Raw genomic sequence first — 16,268 nt, forward strand, 5'->3', positions numbered from 1 at the left:
AGCATAAACAAACAAAACGAAACAAAACAGAAAAACAAACCCCAAACCCTTTAGCTAACATCTTGCCTAATCTTGAAAGACTGATTTTTTTCCCTTTAAGATTTGGAACAACGCAAGTATGTTATCTTCTCACCACCCGTATTCAGTATTGTACTTGATGTCCTACCTGGTACAGTAAGGCAAGTAAAACAAAAGATGTAAAATTAAAAACAAAAAGTATACTCTTATTATTTCAGAAGATGGGATTGTATTCATACAAACTCTCATAGAATATTTTTTAAACCTTACTGGAAATCATAAGTAAATTTAGCAAGAAAGTTGAATACAGGATCAACACCCAAAAATCAACTGTATTTCTATATACTAGAAACAAACATTTGAAAAATGAACTTTCAAATAACTACAATAGCATCAAAAACCATGGCATATGTAGGATAAATTTAACAAAATATGTTCCAGATCTGTACATTGAAGACTATAAAACATTATTAAAAGAAAGTATTTTTAAGCCTAAATGAATGTAAATATATAGTGAATTCATATATGTAAGAGTGCATTTTGTTGAGGTGTCAACTCCCCCAAATGGACTGTAGATCCAACACAAAACCCTGGGAGACATTTTTTTGTAGGAATTAATAAGATGGTTGCAAATCTTACATGGAAATGCCAAGACCCCACAATACCCAAAACAAGTTTGAAAGAGAAGAGCATTGGAGAACTTACATCTCCAAGTTAACAACACTTACTATAAAACTTATAGAGACTTGAGGAATAGAACAAGACATAGAGTCCAATTGATTATACAAATGTGCTAATTTAATTCAATGAGAAGTGAACAGTTTTTATAACAAATTGTGCTGGACCAACTGGATATCTGTTAGGAAAAAATTTAGTGCTATCCTTACTTTTCAACACATACCAAAATGAACACAAAATGGAATATAGACCTAAAAATAAAAGATAAAATTGTAAAATTGTTATAAGAAAACATAGAAAATATCTTTGTAAACATAGGTTAGGCAAATATACAACATAAAAACCTTTAGCTGGAACCAGAAAAAAAGGTAAATTGGACTCCAACAATAATTCCAACACAATAACAAGAACAGCAGAACTTTGCTCTTCGGAAGGTACTAGTAAGAGAATGAAATGGTCAGTTACAGACCAGGAACAAAATATCTCACAATAGAATTGTATCCAGAACATATTAAAAATTTTTGCAGCTACAGACTATACAGCGTACATGGAGTTTTAGGTATGGCTGATGTTAACCGTGAAGTAGAATAGAATCCCCCCACCAACATTTCAGCATTCTCTTTATAAAGCAATGGCAGAATCACAGAGAGAGAAGTATAGTTGTCAGAGAGTTTCCGCATCATATTCACTTTAAAATCCTGTCATTGTCTTTATGCTTATTTCTAAAAATAAGAGTTTGCTGTATTCAATTGATTTTTAGAACTTGCCCAGAGATCTTCTGGGGTGGGCAAAGATTTTAGAGGAAGGTTGTTTTCTCCTGTGTACAAAGTTTGAGTTTTCAAAGCTCACCACTCACATCCTTCCAACTTTCCAAAACTAAAGCCTACAATTCCAAATAAAACTATAGAATTCAGGTCTATAAAAACCTCTTTTGCCACAAAAGAAATTGATGCTGGAAGGAAGGCAGATGTTTTCTCACAGACAACTTGTAAGTTTTATTCTAGGCATCAGATCTGGTTTCAATTGGTGCAGCTGATAGACTGAGTCATTAAGATAAATGCCCTGACTATTCTTAGGTTTCTTTGGTAAATGTTTGTATTGCGACTGATAAATTTTTACACTGTTTAAGGGCCAGCAACCATAATATTGATTAAAATTAAAATAGCATACACTCATCTCATCTCAGATGGAAGAAGCGGTACAACGGACATTTTTAGACTTCTCTGTTAGTGTCAATCTGGGTGGGCCATGAACTGCTCAGAAGGTGTTAGGGTTCGTGATTTAGTTAAGTAGAAGTGATCTACAAAATATTCCCTAGCTGGGTAGGTCACAAAACTCAAATACCAAAAAGAGACAGAGAGAAAGCACTGAATAGAATCAGGAGACTTGCTAAGGTAGGACAAGATATAGGATATAAAATCCAGAAGGAGACAGTGATAGTTACAATAGCTACTATTTCTGGAGTGCCTTCAGTGTTGCAGAAACATCAGCCTTAAGAATGAGGTATTATTATTCCCATTTAATTAATGAGGAAATTGAAACATAGAGGGGTTACATACCTTATCCGAGATGATACAGCTAATAAGTAGTAGATCTGGAATCTGAACCTCATCTTTCTTTAAAGCCAAATTATTGTCCCTCATAATAAACAGGATTTGTGACTTTCAATTCCATCAGACAAACTATTTGTTCTCTGCACTATTTTATATTATTTTCTGGGTGTAGGTGGCCCTGGGACAGCTGGTATTGATCTGACTCTGAAGCAAGCCAAAGATATCCAGGTAAATCCTGATCTGATGAGGCAAGGATAGAAATTTTGGGATTATCTCATGGTAAAGCTCTGTTTGCTTTTATTCGGAATGTACAGATACCTTCCTGTCAGCAGACAGCTTCAGTGATTACAATCATTAATGTAAACACTAGATTTCTATTCCTGTTTTGTTGAATAGAGCAAGGGCTGAAGTGTTTAACACCAGTAAGTCATTTTTTTTTTCAGTGTTTTACAGATATATTAATTTATAAAACTGACACCCAGAAAACCAATAGAATCTTGGAGTTGAAAGAAACCTTAAGAGATGAAAGGTGACCCAGTTTAGTCCTTGCATCCCAGCCTCAAGGTATATTAATTGTTATTGGGGTAGGGGAGGGAGGGTTGAATATTGCACCTATTCTCCATGTAAAGCTGCTCATATTTAAATGATTCTTATTATTTAGGAATGTTCAAACTAGACAGGATCCAAAGAGATTGCCTAATGAAATTATTTCATTTTACAGATGAGGAGACTGAAGCCACACCTACTGTAAGACCACACCTGTTGTTGAATTACGGTATGGGGTTTTTCCTTCTGGGTATAACACTGGCAGTTTAAATTAAAATCATGTCAAGGAAATTTCAACTCTAAACCCAGGAAATCTGAGGAAGTGTTCCTTCTCTGCTTCTCCAAAGGAGAGAGTGTCTGTGTGTGTGTGTCTGTGTGTGCACACATGCGTGCATGTGCTCCCACGGGCAGGCACATGCACTTGGATATGTGTGTAGGTGTTAGAGATTGCAAAACTGTAAGCACTACTGGCTTTAATAAAGAAATGCCATGGACTTGAGCATTTGACTTAGATTGAAAATGACTTTCTGCCAAGAGAGACTCTCGACTAGTTTTTGGCTAGTGGCAAATGCAAGATAGGATCACTCCTGTTCCAGAGCCACCAGCAATCCACACCAGTCATGGTTACTAACCTACACTCCAGGGGTGAGGAGGTCAGAATTCTTTCACATGGACTGATGCTGAGTTTGCCTAGAAGAAAATACATGCTTCCAAATACCTTCCACATCTGGATCCCACACTGTAAGACTTGGCAATCCAACTGCTTTAAAAAATGTTGCAGCATTGTTAGATAACCTGCCAGGATATGTTGAAATGGTACAGTTTGGAATATTCCACATATGGGTAAGTATATAAGTCCTGAAATGCTGTTTTTCTTGTCCTTTATCTGGCAGAGAAGTGTAAACATACAGTCAGAGGTTCAATCATGGTTCATATTTAGCATATTTATTCATCTTTGTGTTAATTATATTTTGGGGGAAAGTACCATTTAAAAGGTGCATTGCCTAGTGTAATAGCTTAGTTGCCTGGAAAATTTTGTGTATAGAGAGATCTCTAATATACTATATTTTCAATGTGTTCATCTTTTTACATAATTGCAATTATATTTTTCATTAGGGATTGCTCTGATTCAGTGGTAAATCCTGGAACACTGTGTTGAGAAGGATTCTGAAGTTTCATCAGGGTTCTCAGTGAGAAAGAGTACCCTGAGTGGTTAGTGATTTTGGCATTAGTGTGAAAAGGGAGAGTAGTGAAAAAATACCATGTATCTAATACACTTGAAAAATTAATTTTTTCTAATTTTTTCTTTTTTTAAATAGGTAGTATAGTAACCTAGCAAATCGTAAAAATAACTCAGAAGAATATATGAGAACTTATTTTCCCTTCCATTCTTCTCCCTCTGTCCCCAACTGTCACTTCTTAGATGCAACTACTGTTGCAATTTCTTTCAGAGATAGTCTATGCTTTTAAAAGCATTTCTGTATAAATATCTACTTTTTACATGAATTTTAGCATAATACATGTATTTCTACACCATTCATTTTAAAATAGCAAATTTTATGTTATATATATATATCTTTACCAAAATTTTTAAAAATTAATAATACAGCACAAAACATTGAATTGTGCCCTTTAAATGGATGAATTATATAGTGTGTGAGTTATTCATATGGTTGGATTAATATCTGCCATATTTGTTATTGTTTTCTATTAGTTGCCTTTGTTCTTTATTTTTATCTTTCAATCTTTTTCTGCCTTTGTGGTTTGTTTTTTTTAAATTTATTTTTAAAGTTTATTTATTTTTGGCTGCATTGGGTCTTCTGGGTCTTCGTTACTGTGCGCGGGCTTTCTCTAGTTGCGGCGAGCGGGGGCTACTCTTCATTGCAGTGCACGGTCTTCTCATTGCAGTGGCTTCTCTTGTTGCAGAGCACAGGCTCCAGGCACGCAGGCTTAGCACGTGAGCTCAGCAGTTGTGGCTCACGGGCTCCAGAGTGCAGGCTCAGTAGCTGTGGCACACGGGCTTAGTTGCTCTGCGGCATGTGGGATCTTCCTGGACCAGGGCTCGAACCTGTGTCCCCTGCATTGGCAGGTGGACTTTTAACCACTGCGCCACCAGGGAAGTCCCTGCCTTTGTGGTTTTAATCAAGCATTTTGTATGATTCTGTTTTCCCTCCTTTCTTGGCATATCAGTTATATTTCTTTCTTTACTTATTTTAGTGATTGCCCTAGGGTTTGCAATATACACTTACACTTAATCCAAGTCTACTTTCAAATAATATTATACCACTTCACTGGTAGTGCAAGTACCTTGTAATAACAAAATAATCCTAATTCATTCCCTTGTATCATCGTTGTCAATCATTTCACTGATACATAAGCATATATATATAAAAGCATACATAATTGAATACATTGTTGCTATTATTATTTTGAACAAGCTGATATCTGTAAAATCAATTAAGAATAAGAAAAATAAAAGCTTTTATTTTACCTTCATTAATTCCTTCCCCAATGCTCTTCTTTTCTTTACATAGATTCGAGTTTCTGACTTACATATTTTCCTTCTCTCTGAAGAACTGCTTTTAACATTTATTGCAAAGCAGGTTTGCTGGTAGCAAATTCCCTCAATTTTGGTTTGTCTGAAAAAGCCTTATCTCTCCTTCACTTTTGAAGGATAATTTCACAGGGTATAGAATTCTAGGTTGGTGGGGTATTTTTCCTCTCAGCAGTTTAAATATTTTTCTCCACTCTCTGCATTGTTTTTATGGTTCTGAGGAGAAATCGGATGTAATTCTTATCCTTGTTTCTCTATAGGTAAAGGGTTTTCCCTCTGATTTATTTCAAGATTTTTTTTCTTTATCTTTGAATTTGATATGCCTAGATATGGGGGTTTTTTTGTTGTTGTTGTTGTTTTTAATTTTATTTATTTATTTATTTATTTATTTATTTATTTATTTATTTATTTACTTATTTATGTCTGTGTTGGATCTTCGTTTCTGTGCGAGGGCTTTCTCTAGTTGCGGCAAGTAGGGGCCACTCTTTATCGCGGTGCGCAGGCCTCTCACTATCGCGGCCTCTCTTGTTGCGGAGCACAGGCTCCATACGTGCAGGCTCAGTAATTGTGGCTCACGGGCCTAGTTGCTCCACGGCATGTGGGATTTTCCCAGACCAGGGCTCGAACCTGTGTCCCCTGCATTGGCAGGCAGATTCTCAACCACTGCGCCACCAGGGAATCCCCTTGTTGTTTTTGTTCTTGTTTTTTTCAATTATCCTGCTCAGTGTTCTCTGAGCTTCCTGGTTCTGTGGTTTGGTGTTGGACATTAATTTGGGGGGAAATTCTCAGTCCTATTCCTTCAAATATTTCTTGTTCCTCTCTCTCTTTCTTATCCTTCTGCTATTTCTAGTATGCATAATTTTTACCTTTTGTAGTTATCCCACTATTATTGGATATTATGTTATGATTTTTTTTCAGTCTTTTTTCTCTCTGCTTTTCAGTTTTGGAAGTTTCTATTGACATATCCTCAAGCTCAGAAATTCTTTTCTCTGCTGTGTCCACTCTACTAATGAGTCCATCAAAGCATTGCTTTTTAGTTTTTTCTTAGAATTTCCATCTTTCTGCCTACATTACCCATCTGTACTTGCATGTTGTCTACTTTTGCATTAGAGCCCTTATCATATTAATCAGTTGTTTAAAATTCCCAGTCTGATAATTCCAGCGTGCTTGCATATCTGAGTATGGTTCTGATGTTTGCTCTGTCTCTTCAAACTGTGTTTTTTTGCCTTTTAGGGTGCCCGGTAATTTTTTGTTGAAAGCTGGACATAATATACCATGCAAAAGAAACTCTGATAAATAGACTTTTAGTGATGTGGTGGTAAGGGGTGGGGTGGGCAGGAAGCATTCTATAGTCCTATGACTAGGCTTCAGTCTTTTAGTGAGCCAGTGCTCCTAGGCTGTAAACTTTATAAGCGTTTCTCAGTTTTCTCCTCACCTTAGGTGGCACAGAACAGCTAGAGGGAACTGGCATGGGTATTTTCCTTCCTCCAGGTCAGTTAGACTCTGATAAAATCCCAGGAGGTTAGGTTCTGGTAAAATTGTTTCTCTTGAGGGCTGACCTTGTTAAAAAGAATAAAATGCTCTGGTATGTTTTATAATGGTTACATTTTCCCTCCTTCTGCAAGAAGCACAAGGGAATTTTTCTCTGATGTTTGCTCTGAGAACATGGTAGAGCTCCTAGAGGTGAAACTCACCAAAGTTTGGGGAAGCTCCCGATGACTTGGCCCTCCCTGGGGTTTTTAACTCTCAGACTTGTCCACACTAAGCCTCCAGCACTTCAGGTTTTCCTACCTCAGGCACCAGTTCCCATATGTGTTTCCGCTCATGGGTTTTTTGCTCCAGTAAGTTACAATTCTCTGTATCTGCCTGTCTGCCTCTCCAATGTGGGGGGCAGTGGTTTTCCCTCACTTCTCTGACAGATCTAAGAAAAGTTGTTAATTTTTCACTTTATACAGCTTTTTACTTGTTGTTAGGATGAAGTGACAACTTCCAAGTTCTTTACATGTGGGACCAGAAACCAGAAGTATCTGCACCATTTATTTTTCAGTTAATAATTGATCTTGGAAATTGTTTCATATTATAATACAGCACCTGGTTTTTTTCTTTTTAACAGATGCATAGCATTCCATTATAAGAATATCTTATCACTTAACACTCCCCTATAAATTAGTACTTTGGTTCTTTTCATTTTTTATTATAAATAATGCTATAATGAATATCCTTTTACATACTTCTTTGCACAAATATGCAAATAGATCCATAGGATAAGTTGTTGGTGCAAAGAATGTAGACATCATTGCTAAATCTTCCTTTATAGAAATTTTATCAATTTAGACTCTCACCAACAATGTATGTAAGTGCCCAATTCTGTATATTCTCATCAATGTAGTATATAAGCAAACATTTTTAAAATCTCAAACAGTATAGTTGAGAAATGGTATCTCATTGTAGTTCTGTTTTGTGATTCTCTAATAATGAGTGGATTTGACCATTTTTTAATTTGTTTAATTGCCATTTATTTTTTTCCCTTTTCTGTGAACTCTCTGTTCCTGTTTTTCCCCCAAGTTTCTATTGGTCTGTTTATCTTTTTATTATTCATTTATAGGAGCTCTTTATATGTTAAGGAAAATAGCTCTTTGTCCTGTGTATTGTATATATCCATTTTCCTACTATGTAATTTTCTTTTGACTTTTTAACAGTATTTTCTTGCCATGTAGAATTTTTTAAATATTTAGGTGGTTAAATTTATTAGTTCTTCATTTGATTGCATCTGGATTTTGCATTATGTTTAAAAAGGCCTTTCTTTACTCTTTTTATATTTTTGCTTTTTCTGTTTAAATTTTTGATTCATCTGGAATTTATTTTGGTTAAATTTGGTAATTAGGGATCCAACTTGATTTAGTATTATTTTCTCTGGTGGCTACCCAGTAGGCCCAATTTTGAGTTGTGCTACTTTAATGAAATACTTAAACATTTTCTTATTTCCTGCCTAGCTTTTGGTAATAGGATTTTATTATATCAATATTGTAATAGGAATATCATATTTAAAACTGTTAGTAGTTCCCAATTTTTGTTATTATATATTATGCTACAATGGCATTCTTCATGTACATTTTCTTGTTTCTGATGAATTATTTCTCTGGGATTCATTGTTAAGAGTGGAATAACTAAGTTCTGCTAAGTATGGTCATGTCACTTTCCAAAAGTGTGGCAGTTATTAATCCCACCATTGAGTAATAATATTTCATCAGTTTGGAGTGTTATTTTTTGACTATTAAGCTGAACAAATGAAAATCTAAGCTTGCTTTAATTGGCATTTATTTGATTATTAGAGGGTAGGAACACTTCTTTTGTGTTCATTTACTCTTTTCACTTAGTGGAAAGACCATGGGCTTTGGGACCAAACAGATCCGGCTTTAAATTTCAGCTCTGCCACTTCTTAGCTTTGGTATCTCAAATTAAAAATGTGTATAATAATACCTGCTGTGTAAGGATTTTTTGATGGTCATATATGTGGTATATAAAAAATCTAACTTGGGTACTGATTTAATGAATAACAGCTATTATTATTATTTCCCTTTGTGTGAATTGTCTATCATATTCTTTGTAAAAAATATTACATTGTACAGAAATACTAAAGAGGCTGGATGAACACTGGAATAGGAACTGGAGATTTACTAGCCATAAGACCCTGACCAAATCACTTAAATACTCTTGAGTGTTAAGTTCCGTGTAAAAATGGAGATAATTTCTATCCTGCTCACTTTGTTTTTGTGAGGATTGAATAAGATAGCAGACGTGACAGAACTTGAAAAACATTAGTTAAAACATTAATGTATTGTTGATATTGAGCTGCTTGTATATGAGCAGAAGACCTAAATAGACATTTCTCCAAAGAAGATATACAGATTGCCAACAAACACATGAAAGGATGTTCAATATCACTAATCATTAGAGAAATGCAAATCAAAACTAAATTGAGGTATCACCTCACACCAGTCAGAATGGCCATCATCAAAAAATCTACAAACAATAAATGCTGGAGAAGATATAGAGAAAAGGGAACCCTCTTGCACTGTTGGTGGGAGTGTAAATTGATACAGCCACTATGGAGAACAGTATGGAGATTCCTTAAAAAACTAAAAATAGAACTACCATACGACCCAGCAATGCCACTACTGGGCATATACCCTGAGAAAACCATAATTCAAAAAGAGTCATGTACCAAAATGTTCATTGCAGCTCTATTTACAATAGCCAGCACATGGAAGCAACCTAAGTGTCCATCGACAGATGAATGGACAAAGAAGATGTGGCACATATATACAATGGAATATTACTCAGCCATAAAAAGAAACGAAACTGAGTTATTTGTAGTGAGGTGGATGGACCTAGAGTCTGTCATACAGAGTGAAGTAACTCAGAAAGAGAAAAACAAATACCGTATGCTGACACATATATATGGAATCTAAAAAAAAAAAAAATTGGTTCTGACGAACCTAGGGGCAGGACAGGAATAAAGACGCAGACATAGAGAATGAACTTGAGGACATGGGGAGGGGGAAAGGTAAGCTGGGAAGAAGTGAGAGAGTGGCATGGACATATATACACTACCAAATGTAAAATAGATAGCTAGCGGGAAGCAGCCGCATAGCACAGGGAGATCAGCTTGGTGCTTTGTGACCGCCTAGAGGGTTCGGATAGGGAGGATGGGAGGGAGACGCAAGAGGGAGGCGATATGGGGATATATGTATATGTATAGCTGATTCACTTTGTTATAAGGCAGAAACTAACACACCATTGTAAAGCAATTATACCCCAGTGAAGATGTTAAAAAATAAAAAACAATTAATGTAAAGTATTTTTACTGTTACTATTATGATGAGGAAAAGTAGATGCTCAAAATCCCTATGGCTAAGACTGGCATCCAAAATCTACTATCTCTTTCCCTAATAGTCTGAATTATGAGATGCTATCAGTGTGGACTATGGTTCCCTTAGAGAATTCTCCATGTCAGCAGCAATTTGAAGTGGGGAGGGGAGCAGGCTTTTACTTTTGACATAGGGTATCCCTAGAGAAAGAACACATGCATGTAGCAATTTAGGACACTTACAGGAAATTAAAATCTGCATATACTTATGGAGAATAACTCATAATAGGCCATGGTAGTCTCAAGGGTAATTCTTAATCCCTGGACCTTTGGAAGTCAGGATCACAAGACCTTTTGATATCTTAGAACAGTCGAATGGAAAAAACATTGTAATAACTCATTAGCATAGCAATATATCCATAACAGAAACTGAATACAGTTAACCTGAGCCAAGATGGTGCAGCATGAGGGTCACGAATGTCACTTCTTGAGGCAAGCAGACCTGAATGCCAGTCTTGTGTTTGTCACTTATCAGCTGAGTGACATTTCTCAAATTGTCCCACTTTCCTGTAAAGTGGGACTCAATAGTTCCTACCCCAAAGTGTTGTTATGAGGGTTACATGAAAAATAATGGTACTTGTAACGTGCTTACTTAGTACAGTTCCTAACACATAGTAAGTACTGAAGAAATGGTAGCTATTATTAACACAGTTATTATTAACAGTATTATTAATATCTCAATTAATTAGCATAATCGAAAATTTCACGTGTGTGTGTGAATAGAAGTAACCATGATGGTTAACTCTTTTATTGAGTAACAACCCTGAACAATACTCTTTAAAAGGAGCCTCATAAATGCAAAATCTGAGAACTTTAGATGGTAGAACTGGATCTGTCTAGAGAGGAAAAGTAAACTGTTTCTCTCAAACTTCACAGAGGTACCTTCACACAGGTTGAAAATACAGGAGAAAATAAAAGTTAGTTACAAGTGGACATTTGGTTAGAAATATACTAGACTCATGGTAATTTGGAAAAATTATGAGGAGATTTGAGAGAGCCTGTTAAAGTAATTAGCCTGATAGAGCCATCAATAGAAAATGTACATCAGAAGTTAGTGGTCGATTGTGTTTGCAAAATAAATCCAGATGCAAACTAAAATCAATTTATTTCCACAGGTCAACACTGCTTTTCTATAGACTGCAGCATAACAGGTGAAAATGTCAGACATTTTTAGGAAGGGAAAGCAGGTGGATTATTAACCTAACAAACCTTTTCATCAAACCAAACAACAAATTCTGAACATGCCATGACCATAGTTTGTTTTTTCAAACTTTTCTTTGACAGTGAATTTCAAGTCATATTTGAGGTTGGCAAGGAGCACAGAGTATGGAATTTTACACCAAACATCCTAACAGGTCTGCATAGCTCTAATTTCTTTCACACCCATTTATCCTGCCCATGGTTGTATGACCATTTCTTTTTTAAAAGGACCTAATTATGCTAATTTTCTGCTTAAAATTTACCCACTATCAGTAGATTAAATCTAAACTCCATAGTAGGGTTATAAAGTCTTTTACAATAATGCTTTGACATGTATCTTCTAGCCTTATTGTTCTCTACTCTTACTTTTTCTTCTCTCCTCTAACCACCACCCCTGCCATACATCTGGTTCTTACATTTAATGTGCATCAGAATCAGGTCAGAAGCTCATTAAAAACCACAGATTCTTGGGCCATATCTCTTGAAATCTGGCAGTGGCCCCTAGGAATTTGAGTTTCTAACAAGCAAAGCAGTTGATAATCAGATCTTAGTTTGAAAAACAGTGGCCTACACCCTGTTCCAACAAATGTCTTCTCATTCCTTCAAAAGTCCATCTCAGTTTGTACCTCCCCACCTTTGCATCCTTATGTTTAAATTCCTTTCTTCCCTTTTCTCTCCCTGATGGAAGTTACTCCCTCTTTGAAACTTTTGCCCAAAGAGAATTACTGTTCCTTCTATACTTTGCATGCATGTTGAATGCTGAAATTTCTATTAACCTTACTCAATCAATTTAGACTTGCTTCTAAGGGCTGAGACTTTCTTGGTCATTTTTGTATCACACTCTAGAGCTTAGCACAGTGTCTAAGGCATAAAAATAGATGCCCAAGAAATGCTTTTTGAAGGAATAAGTGAGTTGATGGAAGTCCTTGGCTTTTATATTCAACATCAGATGAAAAAATACTGTAGTTTAGAAATTATTTGGTTGGATTCTGCCTTGGGGCTTAGATATTAAGCAATTTTCCTTAGTAATAACAATTAGGAATTTTGTCAAACAGCTCATAATATAAGGTTTTATTTCATTTATTAGTAGTTGAATAATTGAAATCCCGTTTTAATATTGTACTTGGTATGAAATTTTCTAAAATTCGAATAGTACAAATAAAGCTCTGTGTCCTACACCTGATGAATTTATTTAGCAAAAGAAAGCTTCAGATTGCATTTCAATTACATGACTTTAAATAGACTTTGAAATGTTAATATATCAAAGCCAATGGTGACAAATGTTTGCCATAAAAAGGTGGTATTATTTTGAACTTAGGAACAACAACAGTGAAAACCAACAGGAAAGCAATCTTTAGATCTACTCCAGTTATAAAAAAAATCCATTTTGGGGATACATTTTTGAATGGAGAGTTGTCAGAAATCTAGGTGTAATTGATATGAAAATTTTCCATCTGGTCCTCTGTTTCATACTAATAAAAAGCACTTCTAATTAAAGAGCAAATTTGTTTAAGTGACAGTTGCTCACTCAACAAACATTTATTGAGCTCCTATTTTGTGTCAGATTTGGCTCTAGGACCAAAGTTTACATCAGTGAACTAAAGAGGCAAAGTTTTTATTAATAGAGATTACTTTCCTGCATAAGAAGAAAGTCAGTAAACAAAATATTATTACATATGTGTATGCATGTGTGTGTGTGAATGCTATGTCAGATGGTGATAAGGGCTATAACGTAACATAAAGCAGGGTATGGGAGATAGGGAGGGATTGGAAAGCTTCTTTAATAAGATGACATTTGAGCAGAGATCTAAGAAAAGTGAGTGAAAAGGTCATGTGACTATCTAGGGAAAGAGAATGCCACATAGTGGGGATAGCATTTTTGATGACCTTGAGTGCAGAATGTGCTTGGGGACTAGCTACATACCAAGGAAGCCAGTGTGACTGGAGTGGAGTAAACCAGCAGAAAGAGGTAGGAGCTAAGGTCTTAGAAGTAGTGGTGATGGTGATGTGTATGTGGGTTGGGAGGGGTGCAGATTATATCATGAGAGGCCTTGTAAACCATGTTGAGAGAGGAGAAGCCACTGGGAACTTTTGAACAGAGGAGTGACATGATCTGACATTTATTTATATATTGTCTACATAAGCTGTGGCTTTCATTCTAAATTCTTCATTAGTCATTACTAGGCCACACTTTAGTTCATTACTTTGTTTAGAAGTCAAAGAGCATGACCAGAAACAGCTTAGGCAGTTTTAGATAATTATGAATAACGATAGTAATGAATGCTTAATAATAATAGTTATTAATTTTAAACATCATCATAGTAACAACAGCAGCAGCAACAATAGCAAAAATGTACATAAATGGTACCACTTAAGCGACTGCTCTGTGTATTCTACATATGTTATTTCACAGGATCCTCACAACTACCTGTGAGGAAGTACTATTATTCTTCTTATGTTACAAATCACTTAATCTCCAGAAAACATTTTATTTCTGCTGTCATCTATCTTACACAAAACTACATTTATCTTGTTTTGGTATAAAATGACAACACAGAGTAATATAGTGCACAACTTATTTGACTGGCTTCTGAGAAATAATAACAGTAGTTTAATCAAAATGGCAAATATTAATTGAATATACTATATTCCAGGTACCATACTAAATGCTATATACATTAATTCATTTAATACTTACAATAACTCAGACAAGGAAACTGGAACTCAGAGATGAGAAGTAAGTTATCCAAGGTTACACAGCTAACAAATGGTAGAACAGGGACCAAACCCAGGTCCATCTTACTCCAGGGCTTGTGTTTTTAACTACTGTGCTATATGACTAAATGTGGGTGAAAATAGATTGATGCATTCAAAATCTTCTAAAGTGTATTTGGTGTAAGATATTTCAAAACACTCTTTATCCAATTTGTTTTTAATCTTTGAACATAGAGTCATCAGCAGCTGGATGCTTAGGTCCATTTGGAATGATCTTATAAACCTAAAGCACAACTGTACTGTTTCTTCTAGATTAGCCTCTGTGACAATCAGTCACATTATTACTTTGATCTGTCCACATGATCCATATGTTGTTTATCTAACCATTTGAACTGTCTGGTCCTTGAGACCAGTGATGGCCATGGCATGCCTATCACTTTGAATATGTAATGTGGAAAAATACGTTTGTCATTTCAGTCTGTCCAACACAAGTTAAAAAATAGTAACAAGGACAAAATGCTAAGATGAATTGCTGAAAAATGAGAGAGGAAGAGGAAGGGCAATGAGAAGAAAGGGGCTGGCAGAGAGAGACAGAGACAGAGAGATTGGACTCTGCCAGTGACAAGTGGCAATATAGTACCAGCATCAGTCTCCCAATAGCCACCAGTCTACTGTGGATTCTGAAAGATTCTGCTTTCACTCCCCTCTCCTAGTAGAAAACACTCCAGAGGATGGGTGAACCTCATTACTTTTCCTCCTTGCTCATCTCCTTATCCTAAAAACTCCCCCTAAGGCTTGTCCATATTCACAAAGTCAGAAAGAGAAAAAATTGTTACGAAAAGTTTATTCTTTGAAATAAATTAGACTGGAAGCTCCTGGAAACCAGGGGGCAAGTTTTATTTATCTCTGTAGTTCCAGCACTTGGCCCAAGGCCTGGTACATGCTAGGCCTCGAAAAAATGTTTGTTGAAAGAATGAGTGCTTTAATGAAGCTCAGGCTATAAAATTGGTGTGGATAATGTCAACAGTATCCTACATGAGCACTCAGAGGTTTAGCATTATAAAATATTGAATCCAACTTTTCCAGTACTGACCATATTTGGCCCAGTTGGCTGGTGAAGGAGATAATCCTTTCATTCCTTCATTCTCCATGTGCTTCCTTCCCAGAGAGAGGAGGACCATTCTCCTCTCTAGCTTCCACGCTTGAACCTCCAAACGAGCACAGGACTGCTGTAATTAACCTACTGGCCCAAATCAGTTAATTATTCTCAAAGATTTACTTTTTAACAGCTGAAGCAATGAACTTGGATCCTCCTCACCCGCCTCCTCTACTGTCCTTTCCTGCCTAGAGTTTGCTGTCTTGTGCAGTGGGAAGGCATTATTAGGTTAGCTAGCTCAGTATTTAATGGAGCTCGCATTTCTCTTTGACTCTATTAGTATCTTAGGATACTAAGTCTGTGTGCCTGCAGGGCCTGGAACTTCTCAGAGTATCTGGCAAAATTTCAAGGGGAAAATTAGACATTTTTAGAAATTTACAATCTGATTTAAAAAATTTATTTTGAAAGTGTAGGACAAGTTGTGTATGCATTGTCCTTTATTTTATATATTTATACAGTTTTAGATTTCTTTTAAAAGCTTTTCCAGTACTCTGAGGAGATTTGTACAGTCAATTAAATTATATAAACAAAGACCTAAACCGCTGCAATTCAAGCTCTTTTCATCTTAGTGACTTCATCTTAGCTACAGGAATTTACCTTTAAGATTCTGAAAAGAAAAATCTTCCTTTTACAACATTTTGCCTCTGAGATTTGCCCTAAGTATATCATATTTACCAATTATTCTCTTTTGCTGAGCTATCCTGCTTTTAAAACATTTTTAAATTGACTTTTACCCAGAGATTCCCAGAATGCTTAAAAGTTCCACTTGAATTGGGGAAATTAATTCACCTTGTACCTCATATTTAACAGAATGGTATATGAGAAATAATGGTTGGGGTTTGAGCATCAGTTCTATAATTTACTAGCTGTTTGACCTTGGGCAAGTTATTTAACCTCTTTGTACTTCAGTCTCCTAAT

The 16,268-nt window shown here is 35.8% G+C and overlaps 1 protein-coding gene across 2 annotated transcripts in view; it reads right to left on the minus strand.

The window, feature by feature from the left end:
- The window catches only part of LOC309621385 (uncharacterized protein), a 255,120-nt gene that overhangs the window by 76,757 nt on the left and 162,095 nt on the right, over positions 1–16,268 (minus strand). The gene's annotated exons all lie outside the window — the stretch shown is intronic.

Source organism: Balaenoptera borealis (genome assembly GCF_965194805.1).
Source record: "Balaenoptera borealis genome assembly, contig: HAP1_SCAFFOLD_375, whole genome shotgun sequence".
NCBI classification, from domain to species: Eukaryota; Metazoa; Chordata; class Mammalia; order Artiodactyla; family Balaenopteridae; genus Balaenoptera; species Balaenoptera borealis.